The sequence below is a fragment of the Suricata suricatta genome, chromosome 2 (genome assembly GCF_006229205.1).
Source record: "Suricata suricatta isolate VVHF042 chromosome 2, meerkat_22Aug2017_6uvM2_HiC, whole genome shotgun sequence".
Classification (NCBI taxonomy): domain Eukaryota; kingdom Metazoa; phylum Chordata; class Mammalia; order Carnivora; family Herpestidae; genus Suricata; species Suricata suricatta.
The window spans coordinates 142,449,444-142,475,997 of NC_043701.1; the positions used below are offsets into that span (position 1 = coordinate 142,449,444).

Sequence of the window (26,554 nt, forward strand, 5' to 3'; positions counted from 1 at the left end):
TGCTCATGCTGTCTCTCTCTGTCTCTCAAAAATAAATAAAAAACAAAAAAAAATTTTTTAAGACTTCTGTTGGAACCAGCAACTAAGTCTATAAGTATGTTATTCCCAGAAGGCATGCATTATACCCACCCCTACATTTATCAAATGTATCAAGTAATATCAAATAATATTTTTCAATATTTACATCAGAAGAATTACTTAAGAGAATGGAAAATTGTAGTTATAGGTGAAGCTTCCTATTTCCTGGATGAGATATTAGAATCTCTTTATGTTTATCTTACTTGGCGTTCATTGAGCTTCTCCCCTATGTAAATTAATATTTTCAGCAAATTTAGTGAGTTTTTCAGTCATTATTTCTTCGAATACTCTTTCTGCTTCATTTTCAATCTCTTCAATTATGCATATGTCAGTCCCATGTATGGGGACCTGCAGGTTTCTGAGGCTCTTTTTTTCTTTCTTTTTTGTTTCTGTTCCTCAAACTACACAGTGTCAACTGAGTTATCTTCAAGTTCCTTACTTTTTCCTGCTGCCTACTGAAATCTCTTGTCAAGATCTTCTAGTAAATTTATCATTTAAGGTGTTGCACATTTCAATGTCATCTTTTCCATTTGATTCTTTTTGTAATTTCTACATCACTATTTATAGTTTCTATTTTGTGAAACACTGTTCTCAGATTTAATTATTTCGATAGAGATTTCTGTAGTTCCTTCAATATATTTATGCTTACTGACTTAAAGTGCTTTTTTATTAAGTCCAACATCTGAGTTCACTTGTATTTCTATCACCTGTTTTGCTTTTTTTCTTTTATGATTCATGCTTCCTAGTCTGTGTATGTATATGGCTCCCATAACTGTCAGCTGAAAGCTAGACATTTTAAATAACATAAGTTGCCGACCCTGGAAATCATATTCAGCCCCATCTGCAAGGTTTTTTTGTTGTTGTTGTTACTGCTGCTCATTGCTATGTTTTGTTTGTTTGGTGACTTACCTGGGATATATTTTTTTGTTTTTTATTTCTGTTTTTTTTAATTCAGGTATATTTTTTTAAATTCAGGTATACAACAGTGTATTAGTTTCAAGTGTAAATATAATGACTAATCTATTATATACTGTAAAATGGTATTGTAGTGCATATTTGAAGGTTGCTGGGAGGGTGGATCTTGAATCTTCTTATCACAAGGAAAAAATTGATATGTAGATAGATAGATACATACGTACATATGTACATACGTACATACATGCATACATAAACGTTGGGGGTAGCTTTTCAATGGTGATACTTGGTGACTGACTTACTATGGACTATTTCTTTAAAGTTTGTATTCTTTACCCTGTGCAGTCACTGAAGCCTCTTCTCCATTAACTTATTAACCAACTACATTTTACAGAGATTTCTTTAAATATCTTGAATTAGCAAGTCTTCCTTCCTTTGACAAAGGCCCAGGTATGTGTTGGAGCAAGACTCCAATGCCCCTTCAAGGCACTTTGCGATCCTGCAATTGCCTTCACTTCTTGTTCTTTCAAATGCTCAATATCAGCCAGAGATGAACAGTCTAGGCCTTCTCAGATCTTGTGCACAGCTCTACACATATGCACAGCATTCTAGATCCCCAAGAATATGCTGAAAATTTTCAGTGCCCATGATGGATACTTCTTCCCCACATTCTCTTCTCAAGTTTTTGACCAGATTCTTATTTGCCCAGTTTGTGTTGCTGCCTCAGGCAACCACAATCAATGTTAAACAATTGCTGCTAATTGATTTGACAAATTCCTTAAGCATAGGATTTTCCTTACTAAAAAGTCAGGTTAAATAAAGAGTAGTCCTATGTATGGGTCGAGCCAAATAATGGTTAAGTTTCTAATTCTGGGGCTCTGGAGATCTGAAAACCCTTTCCACTTCTTCTGGTGGCTGCTGGGTTTCTTTTTATCACAGCTTCCATCATTGCTAGACTGTTAGTTCCTAAGGCTGCCACAGCGATTAGGAGTGGGTGATGGGGATAGAGCTAGTTAAAATGATACAAAGCTTCCTGTTCTTACCAAGCCTTGGGATAATTTTCAGAGTTTTGGAAAAAGTTAATTTTTTATAAATTGAGCACCACTTTTATGGATGGGTAGAGCTTTGGAGGTCCTTACTTTGGAAGTTACTTCTCCTCTCCTAGGTTTTAAAGGTTTCTAGAGTTTCAGTAAAACACATCTTGATGTGAATGTATCTTTCATTTTTCTGTTAGATGCTCAAAGGGTGTTTTAAATTTGATTTGCATCTTCTTTAATTCTGAAAATCATTTTTCTGTTATTTCTTCAAATATTGCTCCACTGGCACTCCTTTTTTTCCCAACCTTCTAGAGTCTCTTTTGCTGCATCTTGGAGTCTTTAATCTATTCCTCATCTACCTCATATGCTATTTTTTTGGTATTGATCTTGCTACTGCATTCTGAGTGAAATTTTAAATATTATCTTCTGACTTATGAGCCTTTCGTATACTGGAACTAGGTTGTTTTTTTTCATAATGACTTTTTTCCATTGTCTGTATATTTGATTTGCTGTTTCCAAAATCTATCTGTAAAATCAGTTTGTATTTCTCATTGTTTTTGTTTTACAATTCCTTGTTTTTTTGAAAATCAAACTTAAAAAAAAAACTTTTCTCCTGAAACAGTTTTCTATAACTCAAAAAACATTGTCATTCCATCTGGAGTCAATTCCGCTTCTGTGTGATGGATGTGATGGTTGTAATTTTAGCACTACATTTCATCATGAATTTTGGAATTTGGATTGTTGGCTTATTTTTGAGTAGGATATTGTTTTTGCTTCCTTTTCACGTTTCCTTTCTGTTTATACTGACTTTTTCTTGCTTACAACAACTTTAGCGTGCGCGTGCACACACACACACACACACACACACACACACACACACACATCGTTACAATGTTATTGGCCACGCCCATGCTAAGGCTGCATTAAGGGCATGGCAGATCTGTCACCAAGCCAGGAGGCATCTGTTTCGATGTCTAATTGCGAGGCGCTGGCTGCCATCTCCCTAAGCACTAGAACTCCGGGAAGTACGCAGTGACACACTCTCCTCACCCATCATTTTCTAACCTTCACAGGTTCAGGCATTAATCAGAATAACATAGGCTATATTTTAATAACCAATGACCCCACTTGCATTTAAAAAATAGTTTTATTTCTCCTTTACAGTAATACTTACTCTGGGTGCTGTGGCTGTGTTTCATTATCACCTTCTTTTGGAGACCGTGCAGATGGGATTTTCTTTCCTGGTCCAGGGAATATGGAAAAACTGGTCAGTGGCTCCTAAAGCTTCTTCTACAGAGTCATATCACTTTCGCTTACATTGCTTTGACCTGAGCCAGTCATAAGGTAAAGTCTAACATTAATAACACAGAAAAGTAGGTTTTTCTCCCAAGAGGTTAATGAGCAAGTTACCATAGTCATAGTACAGTACACTACATTTTCTCTCCCTTTCTTTCACTTATAATAGCTAAACTCTTCAGCTATCACTTTCTGCCTCCGTTCCCTCAAACTGCCTGGAGCAGCCTTCAGCTGTGAATATCACTCTATGTTTCTATTCTGCATATTTGTGTTTTCTTGATTTTAGCCCAGCTGTCTTCTTTTTGATTTTCTGTTTTTCACTTTTGTGCCTAATTGTTCTATGTTCAGAGTTTAGGAAAATTCCATAAATAACAAATCCAATACATCATCTTGCTCAAAATTTTACCCATAATTTGTGTGTGTGTGTGTATAAAAACTCAGATTCCATGAATCCATGATGAAATCCCTGCTTTTTCCCACAAATCATCCCTTGAGATCCATGTGAGTTTCAAAATACAGAACTAACATCATGGGAATCTGGTAGGACATGGAATCTCTACAGTCTCCAAAACTTTGGTGTTAACTGATCAGGTAGAATTTCCATGTAACCAGAATGCATTCCTTGGCCTGAAGCGTTATCTCATTAGTAAGTATAAATTGGTGCTTATTCAGCTGAGCAATGCAATTTTTGGTTTAATAAAAGCCTAATCTTGCTCATTTGTTTATTCTGTTTACTCCCTAAAGGCTAAGGCTTTGTGACTAAATACAGTGCTTAAGAAACAGAAGAAAGAGCATTAATTATAGGTACTGCCACATTCCTAAAAGCTGAAAGCTGAATTTGGCTGCAGACCAAATGGACTCTTGGGTAGAACCGACTAAGTTGCCCTCAAGCTTAGGCTTCTAGCTCTCACAAAATGGATCTTGGGCCCAAAGAAACACATTTGCAGAATAATACTCAGTTTTTCCAGAGTGGATCAGCTCAGCTAGCATCAGTCTGCACTTATAACTCTCTTCCTCTGTCAACTGTTACCTCTCTCCATACTTTCTTCCTGTAATGCATCTGTCTGTCTTACATTCAGAATAGTGGCTACTCATTCAAATATGTCATTGGTGCTGGACAAAAAAGAGCTAATCTTTACTTCTTTTTATATTGAAATTTCACAATTCTCTAGGTAAACCATCATGTCATCATGCAGACAGAAATTAATTTCTTCTGCATGGCTGGCACTGAGAAAAAGGGACTAAATTGCATGTGTAAAAAAATGCAGGAAATGAAAGTCCTCCAATCAATAATGTGAAGACCTGTCTGTAAGCTAGTCCTGTCTGGAGTGACTGGCTCTCCATTACTGGAGATCTTCAAACAAATGTTTGATGATCCTTTGGTATCACAAGGGAGGAGGGGTGTGTGTGTGTGTGTGTGTGTGTGTGTGTGTGTGTGTGTGAGAGAGAGAGAGAGAGAGAGAGAGAGAGAGAGAGAGAGAATGTGTGTGTGTGTGAGAATGTGTGTTTCAGAACTAATCCATTTATAAAAAGCTTTTTAAAAATTATTTTTATTTTATTCTTTTGGACTGCATCCTTTATTCAACATTTGCTTTTTTATTTCACCTCTTATTCTTAAAAAATATATTATGTTCCCCTTAATTCTAAAAGAAGTTCCTTCTTTCCTTCAATTATATTTCTCTCTGAGGTCTCATCCCTCTTTTCCTTTACCAAAGAATTCATGTTTAGTTATGTATATTTTTTGAGAGAGAGCAGGAGAGAGGAGCAGTGAGAGAGAGAAAGAGAGGGAGAAAAAGAGGGAAAATCTTAAGCAAGCTCCATGCTCAGTACAGTGCCCGACACAGGCCTTGATCCCAGCAGCCTGTGATCATGACCTGAACTGAAATTGAGTTAGAAGCTCGACTGACTGAGCCACCCAGGGGCCCATAATTATGTATATTCTTAAAAGCAGCATACGGGGCACCTGGGTGGCTCAGTCTGTAAAGCGTCCAACTTTGGCTCAGGTCATGATCTCACGGGGCTCAGGTCATGATCTCACGGTTCATGAGTTTGAGCTCCACGTCAGGCTCTGTGCTGACAGCTCAGAGCCTGGTGCCTGCTTCGGATTCTGTGTCTCCCTCTCTCTCTGACCCTCCCCTGCTCACGCTGTCTCTCTCTCTCTCTCTCAAAAATAAATAAAACATTAAAAAATTTTTTAAAGCAGCATACATAATACTTTCCATTGAAGTCTGGCCAGTGTCCCCCACAGCCGTAACAAAACCTCTAAGACAGACCTATGAGTTTGTCAAACAAGGTCACGTATATATGTTATGTCCATGCTCATGTGAGGTCATGGGATGTGCTGCATCCTTCTGAAATATAAGTTGTGCCCAACAAGACACTGAAAACACTATGCTCTTAATAAAACAAGCACAAAATATGGAGATCTCTGCAAAATCTTCACTGCGAAATGAACTTAATATTAAAATAAGAGCCTAAAGCCCCACTGTAGCCCCAGATTACCAGACTCCTTCTGGAAGCCTGTTAGGTCCACCATAGAGTAGCATCTAGTCATTTTGTGAGTTAGCCTAGGGGCCCTGCAGTGAGAAATGGAATGGAAGTGCTAGAGCAGTCTGGGCCCCCTGGACTTCCAGAACTAATCAAATGAAGCTTCCATCCCGGGCAAAGACCCACACTGATGAGAAGCTATTGGGGAAGAATCCAAATTTATCAAGATAGTTACCATTGAAGCAAAGGTTCTTTTTTTTTTTTTAAGGAAAAGGAACAAACACAGCATTACAGTAAACGCAAGGTCACATTTTGTGGTGTTACTACTTTGCAAAAAGTGACAGGAGAGGGAGCTCTAGAACCGTAATGCTGTAAAAACTGGTGGGACCCACCCACCTTCCTAAATGTAAAGGGAGACAACAGAGAAGGAGCAGAAGGCAGAGGAGGAGCAGGAAGAAGAGAATGAGAAATGGATCCAGGTCAGTTTCATACAAAATATTTTAAGGTATTATTAGGAAGAAAAAATAAAGGTATAATGATTCAGGCAATGAAATTATGCCAGAAAGATGCATCCAAAACAATAGAAAACTATAACCTAACATATTTTTAAGTAGCTAAAATAAATAAATAAAGAAGCTACAAAAGAATAAATTCTACCAGGATTAGGAGAACTCCAGACTGAAGTGGTTAGAGAAATTAAGCTATACACACACACACACAAACACACACACACACACACACACACACACGTAAAGAAAATAAGCATTTGTATCAGTCTTTATTTTCATTCTATTGTATTTAACGGCACTGAGTTGCTGAAACTCTCTCCTACTCTGGCCACCAGCAGATGACAGTCCTAATTCTCCTCCACCTGCTGCTTCCTGCTCTGCATCAGGGCTCCCTCTTTGCCCCTGCCACAGAAAAGGGACATTTCCCATGACTGTCTCTTGACTACCTCTTTCAGTTCACTCTACTCAGTGGCTACAGCAACTTATAATGTTGAATACACTTCAGTGTGCCTGCATTGCTAACATGCCACTCTATTCATGACCTGATCCCCAGCTGCTTTTCTCCTGTGTCTCACTGGCATCTCCGATGGACCAGGTCCAAAGTCACCTACTTAATGTTTAATCTATGCCTCATCTGAAGTTCCATTACTTGGAACTTAGATTCTAATCTCCCAAAGCATCCATCTCTGCTCTTTTCCTCACCCTGCCACTTAATCAAATGTCCCCATCTGCTTATTTCTGCTTCCAAAGTATTTCTCAAATCTGTTCCCTCCTTTCACATTTAACTAGTAGTGTGCTAGGTCCTTCTACACCTCTGACGTGGGCTCTTACAATAACTTATTTGCCTTCTCTGACTTCATTCTCTCAGCTGCAAATGATGTTGTATAGCCCAATGACACTATGCTTAGGGGGTTCCATTTACATAGATAATAATGTGAGTGTTACCACTCAGTGTTGTGCTTCCATCGTGGCTTTGCCTTCTTTGAGGGCAATCAATCCTCAACTTGGTTTGGTTCTCAGCACTATGGAAGGAATTAAGTGTTTTAAATGACAGTCAGTGGAAACCATAATACAGTAACTATTAAAATAATTGTGACTGCATTAAAATATCTCAAAAGGTCCCTAAAATTGTTCAGGATGTCACTCTCTAGAACTGTGCTGCTCTTCGCTGCCCTTTGAATACTCTTTTATATGCATGAGATGACATCCCTGAGTGCCTGCTTGAAAAAACAGGCAATACCGGTTTCCCTTTTCTCACGGCACATCCCACCCTGATACTTACAGCATCACAAAACCCAGTCAGGTCAGTGCAGATTAAAATACAGAAGAAGTTGTGGTTTGGATGAATGAAGCAATCCTACTGACAAAAGGCCTTTATGTACTGAAACAAGAGAGACAAAAGATAGTCTCATTTTGAGGAAGCATTGCCAGATTTACATGTATGTAAGGCAGGACACGAGAGACTAGACACTCTGAACAGAATTTCACATAAATCTATACTCTAGTCAATGTAAACCTCTCTCACTTCCTGTAGAGATGAGTGCATGCACCCTGTTATTGTCTGCTGTATACTTATGGGAGACCCTCAGACTAATTTGCAGGTTCCTGTTTACAGTTCCAGGGACCAAAAGACTCAAGCCTTGTATTTTAAACTCCGAAGGTGAGACTTCTTATTGGGCCCCATTTTGTTTTCAAGGAGGGCATGGTGGGCAAGCTGCAGCTCCCCTTCAAGGAAAATTTCAGCATTAAAAAATGTTTATTTATTTATTTTTGAGAGAGAGAGAATGTGTGTGCACCCAAGAGGGTCAGAGAGAGAAGGAGAAAGAGAATCCAAGGCAGGCTCCATGCTGGAGCTGTCAGTGTACAGCTCCACAAGGGGCTCGAACTTGTGAACTGTAGATCATGATGAGCTGATGCTAATGTTGAGCCACCCAGGCGCCCCTCATCGTTTTTTTAATGACAGCAGCTAGCATTATTTGTAGCAACAACAGCAGCAAACTAAGATTTATTAGAAACTCTAAGGGGCGCCTGGGTGGCTCAGTCGGTTAAGCCTCTGACTTCAGCTCAGGTCGTGATCTCGTGGTTTGTGAGTTCAAGTCCCACATTAAGCTCTGTGCTAACAGCTCAGAGCCTGGACCCTGCTTCACATTCTGTGTCTCCTCCTCTCTTTGCCCCATCGATGGTCATGGTCTGTCTCTTTCTGTCTCTCAATAATAAATAAATATTTTTTTAATTTGAAAAAGAAATTCTAAGTAGAGTCTGGAGATGTGGTCTACATCAAAGTCAACAGTGGGGCTGTGAAGAGGAAAGTCAGGTGTGATACCTATGCTACAGAATTCGACCCTGAAGCAGAAGAGTATGTCCCCTTACCAAAGGGAGATATCCACAAGAAGAAAGAAATTATCCAGTATGTGACTTTGCATGGCTTGGATGTGGCCAACATACAGCCCCGGGGCAGTAAAGACATCCTGTCTATGATAGGCCAGTTAATGAAGCCAAAGAAGACTGAGATCACAGACCAACTTCGAGGGGAGATTAACAAGGTAGTGAATAAGTATATTGACCAGGGCATTGCTCAGCTACTTCCAGGTGTGCTCTTTGTTGATGAAGTCCCCATGCTGAACATCAAGTGCTTTGCTTACCTACAAAAGGCCCTGGAATCTTCTATTGCCCCTGTCATCATCTTTGCATCTAACTGAGACAACTGTGTCATCAGGGTTACTGAGGAAATCAACTCTCTTCATGCCATACCTCTTGACCTTGTGGACTGTGAAATAATCATTCAGATCCTGCTGTACACCCCACAGGAAATGAAACAGATTATTGAAATCTGAGCCCAGGCAGAAGAAATCATGAAGAGTTCTCAGTATATCTATAGCCCACCACATGCACACTCAGAATAACTGGCCAATGGTGATGTGACCAGGTTTGCAGTGTAGAACTCAAGCTCTATTATAATCTGGGATCAACTTCATTTGTAGCCACATTTCTCAACTCTGCATCCTTACCCAGTCTCCTCAAGACAGAAGGACCAGCTGGGCTGGGATCAGCTAGAACACAGAGACGAAGTGCCAAAGACATTATGCAGGAAACTGGGGAGTCCCCAAAAACTTGAGGATAATTTGAGGTCGGTCATCCTTTTAATAGTGGAATTAAACAATTGACAAGATGACCATGCAGAAAACATGTCATTGGGCAGTCTTTCGATCATTTATTGAGTACTTACTCTATGCCATGGAACAGATGAATGTTAACAGTGTTAATCAGCATGAGAGTTCTAACAAAAGATGTGGGGACTTAGTTATTGGTGTTGTATTTCTTTAGAAGAGCTCCATTGTCTAGAAAGTAAGGAAGGTAAAAAGATTTTGGTCTATTGTAATAGTAGACCAAATAATAGACCATGGCACTGGAGTGCCATGTGGAAAACAATATTTTGAGAAATTTAAAAGACAGGAGCCCTTACTGACAATACTAGTGGAAGATTCATGCACCACATAGAGATGACTGATTGTCTCTGGGGTTCCTTCTACTCCTGGAAACCAAATGGGATATAGTAGCAGGTAGTGTCTGTGCAGGATTCTGTGCTAAAACACAGGGTGCTTCCTCGGCTCTGTCAAGATTCCTCTTTAGAGTGCAAGTATGTCTAATCCCTAGCAACAGTTCAACTAGAAAAGTGGTTTCAGTGAGCTCAATGAGTTTCAATGAGCTCCTTTTTATCTCTTGCCATGACCCTGGCTCTGTATGGGTGCTAACGCCTAGTTCAGAGGAACTAGGCCCTGCACAAACATCTTGGCCCCAGAGAGAAGGCTTAAAATGGATTTAATATATCCATGTTTGGATTTAACCTTTGACTTCAATGCCTTCCCTGAAGTTCTTGCCTTTGGTTCTCTTTAATTCCCTTTTGACATTTGAGCCAGTTTTCTAATGTTCTTGTCCTTGGATATGATCTCCCTGTCCTTATCATCCCCTGTACTGAATATTTGTGTCTTACAGAGCCCATTACTGACAACCAAAAAAACTACATTCAAGTTAACAAAATCAAGTTAACACTAGAAAAGTTTTTTTAATAGTACTTTGGAATTTTGTATCTTTAGTACCCATGTGGTGAGGAGGGGAATTTTTGATTTGGTTAGGATTTTGTTTGTTTGTTTGTTTTAACAAGTGAGTAAGCCCCAGATAAATTATCAACCTAATTATTTTTACCTGTAAACTGGAAAAGGAAACATGCTTGATCACTACCACTGCCTTGGCTTATTAAGCATCACAATAATGAGTATCATTAATTCATTCAGCAATTTTTGAATTCCAAGTTTGGATAATTCACTGTGCCTTATTTTGTGGGAAAGGAGAAAGTGCATGTTTCATAGTAAGTCCTCAGTGTTAGCACTCACCCTTGCTGTTGATCACAAAAATGGTGAATTTAATATAAATATTACTGACAATCTATTTTTATATCAAAATATTTTGAAGTTATAGATTATCAAACAGACTACAGAAAACCAAGAAAGATGTATCAAAACTAAGAGAAAAATATCAGGTGATTGAAAAGCCTGAAATGCCAGCCAAACATTTTTTAAGTTTATTTATTTAGTTTGAGAGAGAGACAGAGACAGAGAGACAGAGAGTGAGCAGGGGAGGTGCAGAGAGAGAGGGAGAGGGAGAATACCAAGTAGGTTCCACACCATCAGCGCAGATCCCGACATGGGGCTTGAGCTCACAAACTGTGAGATCATGACTTGAGCGGAAATGAAGAGTTGGATGCTTAACCACCTGAGCCATCTAGGTGCCTCCAGCCAGACGTCTAGTTATATGTTTTTATTTGACTTAAGAGTGACCTGAAGCAGAGTCCAACTCATTAAACTTGATGTGGTGTGAGCCACTGATGCACAGGGGAACTGGGGCAAGAACAGGATGAAAAGGTTGTTTCCTAGCAACAATGCCTAAGTAAGAGAAAGAGATTTGGGGAAGCTGGATGGTTGGAAAAACCTGACTGAGTCTTTCTGAAAGGGCAAAAGCAATTTTACTAGGGGAAATGTCCATTTTGTTCACAGGAAGAACAGTGGAATAAAAGTAAATGCAGCAAAGGTGTTTCAGGACACTAATTCCTGAAAAGCTGGGTATGTGCTAGATAATTCCTGTAATGCAGAGACTAATGTGCTTCAATGGAGAAAAGTTATTCTTCCAAGATGCAGCAACAATCTGGAAGTATACTATGAAATCACTTAAGTGTGCCAGTCCAAACACAATTCGGGAATTTGGAGAAATTTTGTCTGTGATGCCAGGATCAGAATGCACCTGGGAATTAGAGTATAGGACTGAAATATACATGAAAACTTACAGCTGACGTGGTGACTCTATATCAGCTTCTTTACACATTGGCAAGATAGTGTTCAGAACTATCTTTGTTTTGTCTTTCTGTCTTCAAAAAGTGAGCTAACATATCCCAGATGGAATGAAGGCCTTTAGCAGATCACCAAGCCCTCCGACAATGAATTATAGGCATCAAGCTGTGGCATGATAGAAGTGAGGGTTAATCATTGTGTCACTGGTGTCCACAGAGTTCATAATTTTAGATTTTGGGTAAATGGAAAATTGTAATCTGCAGCTCTCTTCTGCCAGGCTACTGAGTGGCAGCACAGAGTCAAATGTGACAGAGAGCCAGTGAGAAGTCTGTTTACCCGGGGCAAACATGACTTACCTTTTAAGAGTGTTTGAAGAGTACACAGAATGTCTAGGGAGAGCAATTTTCTGGAGGATGCTCATATGTTCCTGTGATATTTGTTTCCTCCACATAACATTCCTTGATGCAAAGGTAAGTTCATATTCTCTGTTCCAATAGACAAATTCAATTTAACACTCAACAAGATTCATTGCTATCCCATGCTTTGATTTGTCCAGGTTCCTTTAAATTACCAAAATGTCTTATATGTAAGCTGCACTGACCAATTTTCATTTTGAGAATATGAGGAGTATTTTAGCATTAGACATAGACTTAATTTGCTATCAGACTGCATGCTAGAAATAGCAATGAACTGGGTAGAAAGAATGGCAAATTCCATTAGAGGTTACTTGCACTTACTGTGAATTTTTAAAATCAATTTTACTCTACTACCTCATTGGTATCACATATATTTAAAGAATGTTTAGTGAGGCACTCAGAGAAAGAATATAGATCACTTGGGCCTGAGAGAGGGGAAGTCTTAATGTATTACCACAAATGAATATCATCTCAGATAAATGTAAATATGTGAAAGTCAGGGGAGAGAGCACAGCAGCAGAAAGCAGATGCACAGAAGAGTTTGAACATATCTCATACTATAGAAGTCAACCTGGGGCTATTCTGTATCTTCTAACTTCAGTGAAAACAAATGTACAGTAGCTCCTGGATGCCTCAGTTGGTTGAGAGACCTACTCTTGACTTCTGCTCAGGTCATGATCCCAGGTCATGGGATTGAGCCCCACGTTGGGCTCTCTGGTTAGCGTGGGGTCTGCTAAAGATTTTCTCTCTCTCTGTCTCTCTGTCTCTCTGTCTCTCTGTCTGTCTCCCTCCCTCCCTCCCTCCCTCCCTCCCTTTCCCTCTTCCTCTCTACCCCCCTTACACTCCCTTTCTTTCTGTCTAGAAATAATTTTTAAAAACCCACAAATATAAACTTCAAGGTGATCAAATTTGTAAACTCTGAATTAATAGACTAAAGTAAAATCCTAGAGAATATGACAACTACTTAGTATCTGATAGATCATTGTCAACTTATGGTATCTATTCAGATATAGTCGTTTCAAGACATGAAGATGTATCTTCCAAATGAGGACTGTGTAAACACTAGGGTTAATATAGAAGAGAAGGGGCATCTATGAAGCAGAACTATCCACCAGACTCTACTTTGGGATTGTGTTGAATTCTTACAACAGTCTTCTGAGGTAACACAAATGCTCATTGATGGTGGAGGAAATCACAGCCTACAAAGGATTAGAGAGCTTTGTGTGAGTTTATGTGAATCAGGTTGGGAGCCAAACTCCTATACTACTTCTTAATCATTCTATCCTCCAGTAAGGGTACTTGTGTTGGATGAATGCAAACATATCTATTGATTTTGTTGTAGTATGACTGGGGAATTAGAGACCTTGATATGTGGGTGTAGAGGTTAGTTTAGTAGTATATTGTGGAAGTGCTCAGTTAATATCTTTGTAAATTGCATTTAAATATCTCTGCATTTACTTGTATAAGACTCTACATGACAGAATAGGTAGGGAAATCCAATTACCCATCCATCTCCTGACAAATCAGTGAAGACAACTGCATCGACAAAATTACACTTATTTCATCTTGGCTGAAGGGCACATTTTACCAAACATTAGTTCAGTAATTTCACTTGTAAATCTTAGAAATCTTGTTATTTATAATTATTTACCTTAAAGCATTTCTTTCCCCCTTCCTCCCTCTCTCCCTCCCTCCCTTCTTCTCCCTCCCTCTCAACCTTTTTCTTCCTTCCTTCCTTCCTCTCCTCTCCCTTCCTCTCCTCTCCCTTCCCCTCCTCTCCTCTCCTCCTCTCCTCTCCTCCTCTCCTCTCCTCTCCTCACCACTCCCTTTTCTTCCCTCTGCTACTCTCCCTCTCTGCTTCTTCTTTCTTTTTGTTTCAAAGTCTAAGAGAGAAGCAAGGATGCCTTTGATGCACTTCAAGAAGATTGCAGATGAATAAAGGATGACCTTTGGGGTTTCTTTGGTGTTGATGAAAGAGCATGGCCTTTTGAGTCAAACATACCTATATGTTCAAGCATAAATATTTATTAGTTGTGTGACCTGGAGCAAATCATTTCAACTGTCTACTCTTCCATTTCCTGAGCTTTAAAATAGAGGCAATAATGTATTCTCACAGAGTTGTAGTGAAAATTAAATGAGATAATGGATACAAGAGCATTTACCCCAGAATTTTGAACATAGTAAGTGCATAGTAAATGCTACCTACAAAATTACTATCACTATTATTGCTGTAATCACACATGGGAAAATCACTTATTTTCTCCAAACCTCAGAGTCCTCTCTTTTAAAGAGAGGCTTGAATGAGAAGAGGCTTGAATGAGAAAGCTTATGTAAAGTATTCACCACAACCCATAGCCTTGATAAATGTGAATGACTCCTCCTAATCCACTTTCACCCAAACACCACCTTTTTATTATCAAGTAACTGCCCTTTTCTGGGCTTAGGATTGCAGACAGTCAAAACTGACCCTGTTTCCAGAGCCCTGGCATTTCAATATGACCTGTCAATTTTGAGCAGATACACATTCTCAAAATGTACCTTCCCTGTCCAAAAAAAAAAAAAAAAAATCAAATGTAGGATATTAGACATCATTTTACTTCTGCTGTAGGAAATATGCTGCCTTATTGGGGTTAGAGTATCCCAGGTATAGTGAAGTCAGTCACACAACTTTTCATCAGCTTGTCTTAGCTTCATTGTTTTGATCTAGTCAGAGCTCTTCAAAATGTAATGTGCACACAAATTCCCTAATGATCTTGTGAAAATTAAACTTCCAATCCAGGAAGTATGTGTCAAGACCAGTCGTTCTGAATTTCTCAGGTCCCAGGTGGTAGCAATGCCACAAGATCATATGTTGAGTAGACAGTCCTGGAGTCCTTACACACATTTGGAGGGTAGTTAATGAGCTCACACCCTATTCAAATGATCACTTTGGCAGAAATTAGCAGACATTCTTTTCAAGTCATATATTCTCCACTTTGAGCTCTGTGTTCCCTTTTTTCAACACCCCTTCCCTTAATTGTGAAGAAGTAAAAACATAAATGCTCTCTGTGGCTCATCCTCTGTTAACTTTCCCTGGTGCACCCCATCCCAAAACAGCACCTTCTTTTATTTGCTGTGCCCCCATGGCATATGTCATGTAACTAAATATAATGATTATCCTTTCCTTTTGTAATTTTTTTCTATTTTTCTCTATTTTATACTCCTGGTAATAATAGAACACCATGAGGGAATTCTATATTCAGTTCGTTGCACCTCATGCTGTCTTGGCAGTCACTAGATGCTCAGAAAACTCAGGAGACTGAGCTACACAGTAGGACAAGCAGTGTCCATTGGAGGAAGACAGACCTGGGCTTGAATCAATGTAAAGTTAAACAGGTAGCTTAGTTTTTCTTTACCTCAGCTTCTTCACCTTACTCTATAAGGTTGTTGTGAGGATTATATAAGATAATATCTATGTGGTATGTGGCCCCAGTGCCACAGGGAGTAGCCAATAAATGTTAATATTGTGATTTATTATTATCACTAACATTATTGGATTGTTTGAGAATTACCTCAAATAACATAGACAAATACTAGAATGCAGTACTTCCCCTTCTATTTAGAGTGAATGAATTCTTGTTATATATATTTTTAATTTTGTTGATGTTTATTTATCTTTGAGAAGGAGAGAGAGAGAGAGAGAGAGAGAGAGAGAGAGAGTGAGAGAGAGAGAGCATGAGTGGTAAGGGGAAGAAAAAGAGGGAGACACAGAATCCAAAGCAGGCTCCAAGCTCTGAGCTGTCAACACAGAGCCCGATGTGGGGCTCGAACTCATGAATCAAGAGATTATGACCTGGGCTGAAGTCAGACACTCAACCAACTGAGCCATCCAGGTGCCCCATGTTATATTTATTAGGATCTTACAGCATGCAGTTTTGTTATTGGGACTCTCAAAATTTCATAGAATGAGGGCTATTGAAAGAAATTAAAAAATGAAATATACAAATGCATATTATCTTTCATTTCACACATTAGGCCCTCGGAAGATGTTTTTGATCTAGGTCAAGAGAAAACTTCCTCAAGCAATACTTCTTACATTTAAACAACTTTATGACTAAGGGGGTTCAGCGTTCCCAAAGTCACCCATTTACTAACATACTTAATTTGCAAACTGGGATACATAGATTGCTGTGTCTGGTATTCATTTTCACTGTTGTTTTTATGCCCAAATCCCCTCTATCCATCTGGCCCAGTACTTGCCTGAAATGTTCTCTCCCTCCTGGTGCCTCACTCTTTGCAGCAGAGATAAATGGATTAAGAACATGAAATAATTGAAGCACATCAAGTGGAGAAGACAATCACTTCTCATAGCATTACTTGCATCGATTGCAGTTTGAATGCATGATGACTTCTTCCCCAGGAGTGTGAAAAAGAAATCGTTCATAAAATACCCAGAAAGTCTCTCAAGGAAACTAATTAATGGCATTATTATCTTAAGCACAGCAAAGATTATTGAAAAGTTTCCTGTTACTCAAAATACTTTACAAAACAAATTATGATTACTTTGGATACTGTGCTTTAATGAATCTTTCATTGATTTCCTGTATGTTTACAGAGAGGTTTCAGGCTTTATTTTCAACAATTTTCACAGCACTTGAAGGAGAGGGCTCCATAGGCACTGGAAGAAGAAAGTCATTTTCTGCTGTTGCATGTCATAAAGCAAGAACCAAAAACTTGAAATGAAGGGGAAAAAAATCAGAGTCCCGTATGTGTGTCCTGCCACACCTATAGCATTTCTCTAGAGTGTATTAACTAGAAATTGATAAGCTGAATTGAAGAGTGATATGCATATCCAGATACGGTAGGCTGCGCTGCAGTTTTTATCAAAGCAGTTACACCAATTGACATTTTGATTGTTGAATCCAAACAGGTGGTATTTCATGATTTTCAATTTTGCCACCTTTACATATATAAATGTACCTTGTCTTGGACATACTTTGTTTCTTTAACCATATTTTCTTATATATTATGGCCATTTGAGCCCCCACTCCCTTTTTTTAATGCTCCTCAAGTCAAATTTTGCCCAATTTTGTCTTTGGTTTCCAGCCTTTTCTATATTGATTAATAATATTTCTTTATAGTTTCAGTATATTTGTTATGTGTGCATGTGTGGTATGCTGTGGGTATGTTAGAAATATGTTCCCAATCTCCCAATTTGGACTTTCACTTGGTTTAGGTCATTTTTTGATGAATAGAAGTTAATTCATTTTAATGTAAATTTTACCTGTGTTTAGTTTTTTTCCCTTTAGTTTATTCTTTTTGTGTCTCATCTAAGAAATGTATCCCTACCATGAATTTCTGAAAACACACTCCTGCTACATTCAAAAAATGCTATACCTTTGCTTTTCACATTTCTATCTTTAATCTATCTTGAGTTGAATTTTCTTCTTGTAATAGTGTATCAGGCAGATTCTCTGAGGATACAGACCTCACCAGGTTTGTTGTTTGTTTTTTTTTTTAAAGTAACTTAATATAAAGAACTGTTAGCAGATGTAAACTATATAGCACATGTAATTACATAGCTAGAAAGACAAAACACAAAAAAAGAACCTTGAATTGTCACAGAGATAGCCACTGAGGAAGCAGCTCTCATATGTACATTTTACCTTATGACTGGGGAAACAGGGAGGGACTGACATTATAGACCCATAGTGGTTTACCCATGTGTTGAAACTCAGGTCTCTGAGGGGGTAGTGCAGTTCAGCTGGCTCTGAAATCTCTGAGCTCATAGGAGGGGCACTGGCCAGCTGGAGCCGTGTTTCAGAGCATGCAGTGAGCTTCTGTAAGTACTAGAAAAACTACAGACTGTATTTAACAGGTGATATGGGCGGGAGCTGGCTCTGCCTGTTGATACAAGAACTAGCAGCAGACTAGAAGCCAACAAGAGGCTATAGTTCTCAGGAGCTGTTTCAGCCTCCCGAACTTTGATCCCTGTTTCCTCAATTTACTGAGACCCATCATGCTCTGCTTGGGGTGCCCTCAGCCATGGTCTGGAAAACATTTCCAGAGGAAAACCCAAGGCGATCAGAAGGCTCACTTATCTCATTTGATTGCCCTTATTTTTCCACTCTCAGCGATCACAGGTCTATACTGCTGGATTCCTGATGTCTGCAAAGAGTTGCTTTCTAGTTGTGTGCAGTGGGGAGGGTGGATCATCTAACATGGCTGAAAGCAAAGATTCTCATATCTTTGTTCTTATTCAATTTCTATTCCTCTGGTAGTTTATAAATTTTACATTTACATTATTTTGCTCTTTTAGGGAGTGCAATTTCTTGACATATTTCCTAACATATTTTTGTTATATATTTTAATTTTTACCTTATTTTTAAGTGAAATGGAATGCTTATAGTTTGCTAGTGAGGTTTGGCTGTTAACAAACTCTTTTGTCTGTCTAGATGTGTCTCTTTTTGCCCCATTCTTAAAAGATAATTTCATTGGATGTAAATTTCTAGCCAGGCATCTCTTTTTTTTTTTTTTTTTTATAAAATAAAGATACCCTACTTCCTTTTGACATTGTCATTAGTCTGCTATTCCTTTGTAGATAAACAACTTTTTAAACTGATTTTAATCTTTTTTTTTCATTTTTGAAGCTCTGGATTAATGATTAATGATACATGCATTTTTAAAAATTTTTCTTCTTGGAATTCTCTAGCATCTTGATCTTTGCTTACTTTACCCTTTTTGGAATTTCTCATTTATTGTGTCTTCAAATGTGGCCTCTATTTTATTCCCTTTCTCTTCTCTTTTGGAAATTCCTGAAGCATATTAGATCCCCTTAGTCTTCTACAACTCTGAATTATGTTTTTTATTTTTCCTATATTATTTGATTTCTACCACATTCTGGAGAAGTCTTATTATTTGTTTCCAGTTTACAATGTATCTCTTTAGCTATTTCTAATCTGATATTAATTCTACTAAATTTTTACTTGACTTTTAAAATTATAGCAATTATCTTTTTCCCCTAAATCTAGTAGGTTGTATTTTATAATGCCATGCTACAGACAGATACTATCTAGCTTGGTGTTCTCTTTTTTCTTTGAGCATTGTAAGCTGCACCAAAAACCATATCTAATATAGAAAGAATTGTGTTTTTCACTGTCCATTCCTGTTCTTAGAGACTTGTTTTCTTAGGTACTTCATTGCTTTATATTTTGTGTTGGTGATTTTCCTTGAAAATTACTTGGATGAATTTTTCTTGAGGCCTGGGGAGAAAATGGTTTCCTTCTGCATTTGCCTATCTTAATGCCTGGGAGTCCTAAGTGCCTGAAAGTTAATAAATTCATGTCTTGAGCTTCTTTGGACCACCCAGGTGAATTTGAACTGCATATATACATGGAAAAGATTTGAGGCTATGACTTTTCCAGGGCTTTTATTTTGTCCATTGCTAATCAGGACCAGCGCTTGTTTTTCTTGTTATTTCCTGAGGGTGGAGAGTGACAATTTTGTTTTATTTTCCTTCTTAACCTTTACCTCAAATTTGTAGCTATTTTAAGATCTAGCTTTCTTGTGGAGAGACTGCACATAGAGTCCTAAACTTGGGTGGAAGTTGGCTATCCAGGAGAAAAGTTCAGTTTTGCTGTGATTGGTGAAATTGATTAGGGCAGAAATGGCTTTTATGTTCTGTTTACCATTTCAGATAATCTTTTTTATCTAGATATTGGCCTGATAAATCCCTGTTATCATTTCTACTCTATAGTGCTTCTAAAAAAGATTTTTAAAATATATCTCAATTGATTCAATATTAGTCATTTATCCTAATGTAATCAATGAGAGAGTTGGTCCAAATTATATAGCTCACATTAACCCTCAAAACAGAGGTTTCCTAGATAAATTTTCATGTGATATGGCGTCTTCTTTAAGCACTATTCCTTTATACTTTTGACAAGTAAATTAGTTGACATCTCTTGTTACAAATAGCTTTCAGCAAGTAGCTATTTTAATGACTGGGGATAAAGACTGTTGGACAGGTAACTTCATTAAAATTTCCTTTGACACTATATGGTTTTCAGGATGTTTGTATAAGCAACATCTTAGTATGGAAATAAATTCCTTTCTAATCAGATAATGAATATTGTTTTCTTTTTCTCCTTAAACTTTGGCTTCAGAAGATCACTCCTTTGTTATATGAAAGCTCAAATTGATGTTTGAATTAAATCTGAAAAACACTTGAATGAATAAGTTCAACCAGTAAGTATGATAGTAAATTTAGATTATTCAGATCTGTTTTCCTACAGAGCCTCATCTGTCCTCAAAAGATTAGCCATTTACTGTCAGACATGCAGTTAATGGCAATTTTCAGTTTATATGAGACTCGTGTTCACCAGGATATTCCAAAGTCAATGTACTTATTGAAATGGTTAGACTTACTGAGGAAGGTCAGAGTGTCAGCCACTAACCACCCTCTATTATATCCTGTACTTGTCCACAGTATCCTGTTTAAACATTTTATCTTCCTCCCTCGATTGAGAGAGACAATATTATTGATGATGATGGTGGTAAATATAAAAGCACTTAAGTAACCCCAGATAATGGAGTAAGTACCTACCAATAGGGTTTTGTGAAGAGTTAGCGGACACTACCTGCTGAAGTCTAAGCTAAACTCTCACTGGTGAGTCCTTGAAGAACAACAAAGACTGGATCCTTGCCTTAAAAATACTACTTTTATTCCAGTGGCAAAAAGGCGATAAACCAATAGGGAACATGAAATGTAAGCTAGAGTCATTAGCACAGTGGATAAAATAACAAGAAACTGTGCAAGAGGATAACAAAGGGGGGTTCCAATGAAGGTTCCCATTTGAGACAAACTATAGGCGGAGATGCAAGCCTGAGAAAAACCAGCAGCATGAGAACCTGGGGGGCAGGAGAACTTCTAACTACATATGTTGTAGAAAAGAAATGAGCCTGTCCTAAGAGTGAATGGAAGGGAAATGTATTTGGAGGATAATGAGTGAGAAGCAAATTAACTTGAAGGAGAGATTTTCCAGTACTGGATCCAACAGTTCCTTGGATGAAATCCATTGGAAGATATAGAAGTATCTAGAGAATAGAAGCAAACAACACTTATAAAAAGCTAATATATCAGAGCAGGAAAAAGTTGGTGTGATTTTGAACAAGGATAGTCTCTATGGAGATGCATCTGGTGAGCTTATGAATTGAGCACATTGCTTGAACTCGTTGGGCCTCATGATCTTCCTCTAAAATTACTGATACTGAACTCCCTTTCAGACTGAAGACTCTGATTTCAAAGAACTGCATGCCAGTGGGCCCAGGCTGTTCCAAGGAGTTCTGACTTTGGATCAAATATTTTAACATATTGCTCCTATTTCTAATGATTTTTATTCTCAAACTTGTCTTGGAATATCAGTGAGAAGGAGAAAAGCTGGCTCTAGGGGAGATTTTTTTTTTATAATCTTAGTATTAATAACTCTTCAGTGATTCTTTTTTTAACTTTATTTTGATAGAGAGACAGAGAGAGAGAGAGAGAGAGAGAGCAAGAAAGGGAGGGCAGAAAGGGAGAGAGACAGATCTCAAGCAGGATTTCTGCTGTCAGTGCAGAGACCAATGCAAAACTTGAACCCTCAAACCGTGAGATCATTACCTGAGCTGAGATCAAGAGTTGGATACTTAACCAACAAGTCATCCAGGCACCCCTTCTGTAGTGATTCTTAAAAATAGTTTAAAGAATATCAAACTCCTGTCTATTCTTTTGCTAGAGAACTATTTATTTTGTTTTACTGAGAGACTGGTTGGGTCCTGTTATGCTCTTCAGAAGGCTGGCAGCATCACAGGAAAGCATTACATGGAGGCTTCAAGCAGGTATGAGACCCAAGAAGTTTGAGACACCCATGAGGGTCATTGCCACCTCCTTTTCTAAACATGACTTACAAGTATTTCCAACGATGGTGATGGCAGTCAAGGCCTGGAGTTATGGTAAGCTGTCGGAATATTTTGACAAAATATAATTATTTTTTATTACTTTTAATTTCTTTTATTTGTATTAGATTATATAATTTAATCTTTAATTAGTTTTTTCTGGTTTTATAAAAATCTGCACTGGAGACAAGAATTCCTGAGCTTATCCCCACATTACACATTAGCAGAGGATGGATGAGGTAGTGGACAGTAAGCCAGGCTTCTCCTGAGGGACCTGCAATGATGCTAAGAATTACAGCTAAAAGAGCACCCACTTAAATTTAAACCTCATGATTAATTAAGACTCTATAAAGTGCTTCTTCCTAGAGAAAGCATAAATTTTAAGATGTTGTTGCTTCACATCTCTGGAATGGCTTCTGGAGTTGTCACACGCCACTGGTGCATAAACCCAGAGTAGCTGAACAGGAGGAGAAAGGAGAATAATTAAGAAATGGCAACTGGAAATGTAAAAATAAATGATGTAAGGGGAGCCTGGGTGGCTCACTTGGTTAAACGTCCAGCTTCAGCTCAGGTTATGATCTCACATTTCGGCTCAGGTTATGATCTCACAGTTCATCAGTTCAAGGCCCATGCTGGACTCTGTGCTGATAGCTCAGAGCCTGGAGCCTGCTTCGGATTGTGTTTTCCTCTCTATCTCTTCCTCTTGTGATAGTGCTATGACTCTCTTTCTCTCTGTCTCTCTCTCTCAACAATAAATAAAGGTTAAAGAAAAGTTTTTAATAAATAAAAGTAAATAAATGATGTAGTCTGGCAGTGTGATGGGGGTTCTGGAGCCAGGGCACAAAACTGGACGAGTTTATGTTTCTCCTTAGTTGATTGTAAGTATTTCTGATAACAGTTTGTTGTAGAAAGACTTAATGCATCAGGTAGAGAATCTCCAAGGCACTATTTGCTTATAACCTATTCACTTCCTACTTGACATACATCCTAATCATTTTATTTATGAAACATTTCTACTCATATTCTACATACACTTGAGAGACTCAAACTCCCATTTTACTTCAACCCTTTCTGCTTTAATTTGATGAAATTACTGCTCTCCAGAACACCGTTTGCTGCCAAGGCCCTAATTGGTTGTTGGACAAAAATGTCACGGGAGGAAGTTGCCATCTCAAAATGTGTTTTAGCCTCTTGTTTTTACAAATGCTGGCAAAACCTTACCAACATTTCCCCCCTGTAGTCATGTTAAGCTTATAAATAAGATGTCTGTCAAAGTACATGAAATGAGAAATGTTTAAAAACATCACATCTAATTTTTTGACTTAGGTGGCATCTTGACCTATTTACTTTCATTATATTTGATATATAATAATTGCATTTACAATAACATCAGTTTGAACAAATAAAGTTTTAAGAACTCAGGAAAGGGAACTGACAGTTATTTGTGTCTGGAGATTTACTAACATCCCCTTAATACCTCACAGAGAGGGAGCAAAGTATTCCCTGCCATATCTACCTAACTAAGGCTCAGAGGCTGCCATATATTCTAGTGACATAATTATATGCACTAAGGTTTAAACATGAATCTGTGGGACTACAGTGTGGTTTTCTCTGCCCTTGGAACGTTAAGTCCGCTCTAAGGGTAGCAGCATCAGTGTTTCCCAGGAGCTTGTTAGAAATGCAGAATCTTGACTGCCATCCCAGACCAAACTACATCAGAACCTTTATTTTAACAAGATCCCCTGATGAACCTTATGCACAATAAAAGACTGAAAAGTACTGATTCATACATCATGTCTCTAAAACCAGGTGGGTTTCTTTACCATTTCCTATTTCATCTACCAGTGCAAAGGCAATTATGTGGCATACTTTAAACAATTCATTTTTATTTCCCAACAAAACACATCTAATTTTTGTAGGAATAGTCTGGGATTTCAGAGCACTGTTCAAATTATATTTTTCTTTCTTTCCTTAAATAATCTCTTCTCACAGACCATTCCTTTTCCTCTTCATCTATCATCTATAAGCAGACTGACTCCCTTTATTATAAGGTGGCAATCAGCTGGTGTTTCCTTATTTGTACTGTGAAGGAAGAACATTCATGGGTTACTTTATAGATTCTGCACTTACTTCCAATTCATTTTTCATGGACCTTGAGTAATTGCTTTTATACATACGTTTTGAGTGTGATTATCTGTGTATGTGTAGTGGGGAACAAACAATATTGACTGGTTATTTTGAATAAATATATTAGAATTTCTCTTTTAACTTTGGTGCTTTCTTGTTTGTAAAACACTTTCTAACTGCACCATTCACACTGTCACACATTGTATCTGAATGATATAAGACTACATTAGGATCATTTTACCAAACATTGCAGGAAATAAATATGCAGATTTCTACAGATTTAAATCCAGCAAAGAAACTGACTCATTCTACTTTGCCATTATGAATTATTTATTATTTTTGGTGGTCCACATGACACTATATAATTAAAAGTGTGTGTGTGTTTATGTGTGTATTTCTGTTTGTTCTAATTTTATGATGTTCTTAGGAAGATATAGATGTGCGTGTTCTTTCATAGATGGCAATATATGTCATTTTATTTATTAATTAATAAACTTTTTTGAGAGAGCATGAGTAAGTGAGCCGAAGAAGGGCAGAAAGAGAGGGAAAGAGAGATTCCTCAGTAGGCTTCATGCCCAGTGTGAAGACTGACACGCCATTGGACGTCATGACTGACTGTGAGATCATAAACCTGCACCAAAATCAAGAGTTGAACGCTGAACCGACTGAGCCACCTTGGCATCCCTATGTGGTTTTATTTTTTAAGAGAGGCTTAGAATAAGAAAATATTTAAAATTGAGCTAGTAATTAAACTGCTTTTCTTTTTAAGAAATACTTCACTCTTTTCTGCAGCAAAACCTTCACCTATTTGTGATTAATAAAATTAAACATGCTTCATTTTTAAACTTTAATTTTAAAAAAATGTTTATTCATTTTTGAGAGATAGAGAGAGCACAAGCTGGGGAAATTCAGAGAGAGAAAGAGAGACCCAGAATCTGAAGCAGGCTCCAGGCTCTGAGCTGTCAGCACAGAGCTCAACATGGGTCTCAAACCCATGGACCATGAGATCATGACCTGAGTCAAGTCGGTTGCTTAACTGACTGAATCACCCAGGCACCTTCACATGCTTCATCTTTAAGAATTCAACCCAGAATTTAGAGAACTAAAGTTATCTCAAAATTATGACTCCATCCATTCAGTAGATACTTGTTAATTATTTTAACTTTTTTTAAATGTGTTTCTGGTCTTGTGATTCAATGATGAAAAAAATATGGCTCCTGCCCTCATGTAATTGACAACACTATAGTGAAATAGATGTATAAACACCAAATTATGATATGGGGAGTCAGTGCTACAATGATTTCTGCTTCACAGATTTGGCTTGAGATTTGAAGGATAATGGCCAATGAATGGGTTCAGTTGTAAAGGCAAATGGATAAGGGATGATGGTACTGGCTGGAACAGTAATAAGAAACAGTGGTGTGAGTTGAAACAGGACAAGCTGGTTGAGGTCAGTTCAAGATAACATCCACCAGTCTTGGGGCACCTCGGTGGCTCAGTCAGTTAAGTCACTGACTTTGGCTCAGGTCATGATCTCACAGTCCATGAGTTCAGGCCACCCATCAGGCTCTGTGTGGACAGCCCAGAGCTTGGAGCCTGCTTTGGACTCTGTGTTTCCCTCTCTCTATGTCCCTCCCCTGCTTGCACTTGATCTCTCTCTCTCAAAAATAAACATTAAAAATTTAATACACACACGCATACACACACATGCCAAAAAGGGGAAAAGCCACGATTAGCTATCAAACAATCTTAAGTCTACAATACTCAATATTTATTCAGTACTCGCCATTGTGCTGGTGGTTGTATATATAATACCTCTAACTTTCTATTTTGATTTTATATGTGATGGGCGGATAATGGTGAATTTCAAAGTGTATTACACAAAGTAGAATATCTGGGATGTGAACCCAAGATATGCTGTTCCTAACACTTTTTGCCCTTTTTAAATATGCAATATATCATTTATTCAAAGGATACAAATTATGTATATGTAAAATGTGACAAAAGCAATAGCCTCTTTCTCCCTACTCAATTTAACAAATTAGGACATTAGTAACACTATTAAGGTTACCTTTGTGCCCCTCTGAAATCTAAACACCCTCCAATGCTAAATAATATTCTTAAATATGTATCACAATATATGGTTTATTTATTTACTTTTATTTTATTGAGCTAAGAACACTTAACATGAGATGTACCCTCTTAACAAATTTGTATGTGCACAATACAGTATTGTGAATCATAGGCGCAATGTTGCATAACAAATCTCTAGAACTTACTCCTCTTGCATAGTGAAAACTTTATGCTTGTTGATTAGCACCTCTCCATTTCAGAAACTTACTTAAAATAGTATAATATTCAACATGTATTTTGGTGACTTTCTAAAATTCAATCTTATATTTGTGAGATTTTTTTCTGTTGATAAATGTAGGTAC

At 37.9% G+C, this 26,554-nt stretch overlaps 1 protein-coding gene and 1 pseudogene across 1 annotated transcript in view; both read left to right on the top strand.

Annotated features, from left to right (window-relative positions):
* NRG3 (neuregulin 3) overlaps window positions 1-26,554 on the top strand; it is a 1,058,459-nt gene that overhangs the window by 852,920 nt on the left and 178,985 nt on the right. The gene's annotated exons all lie outside the window — the stretch shown is intronic.
* Window positions 2,962-9,156, top strand: LOC115304097 (annotated as a pseudogene).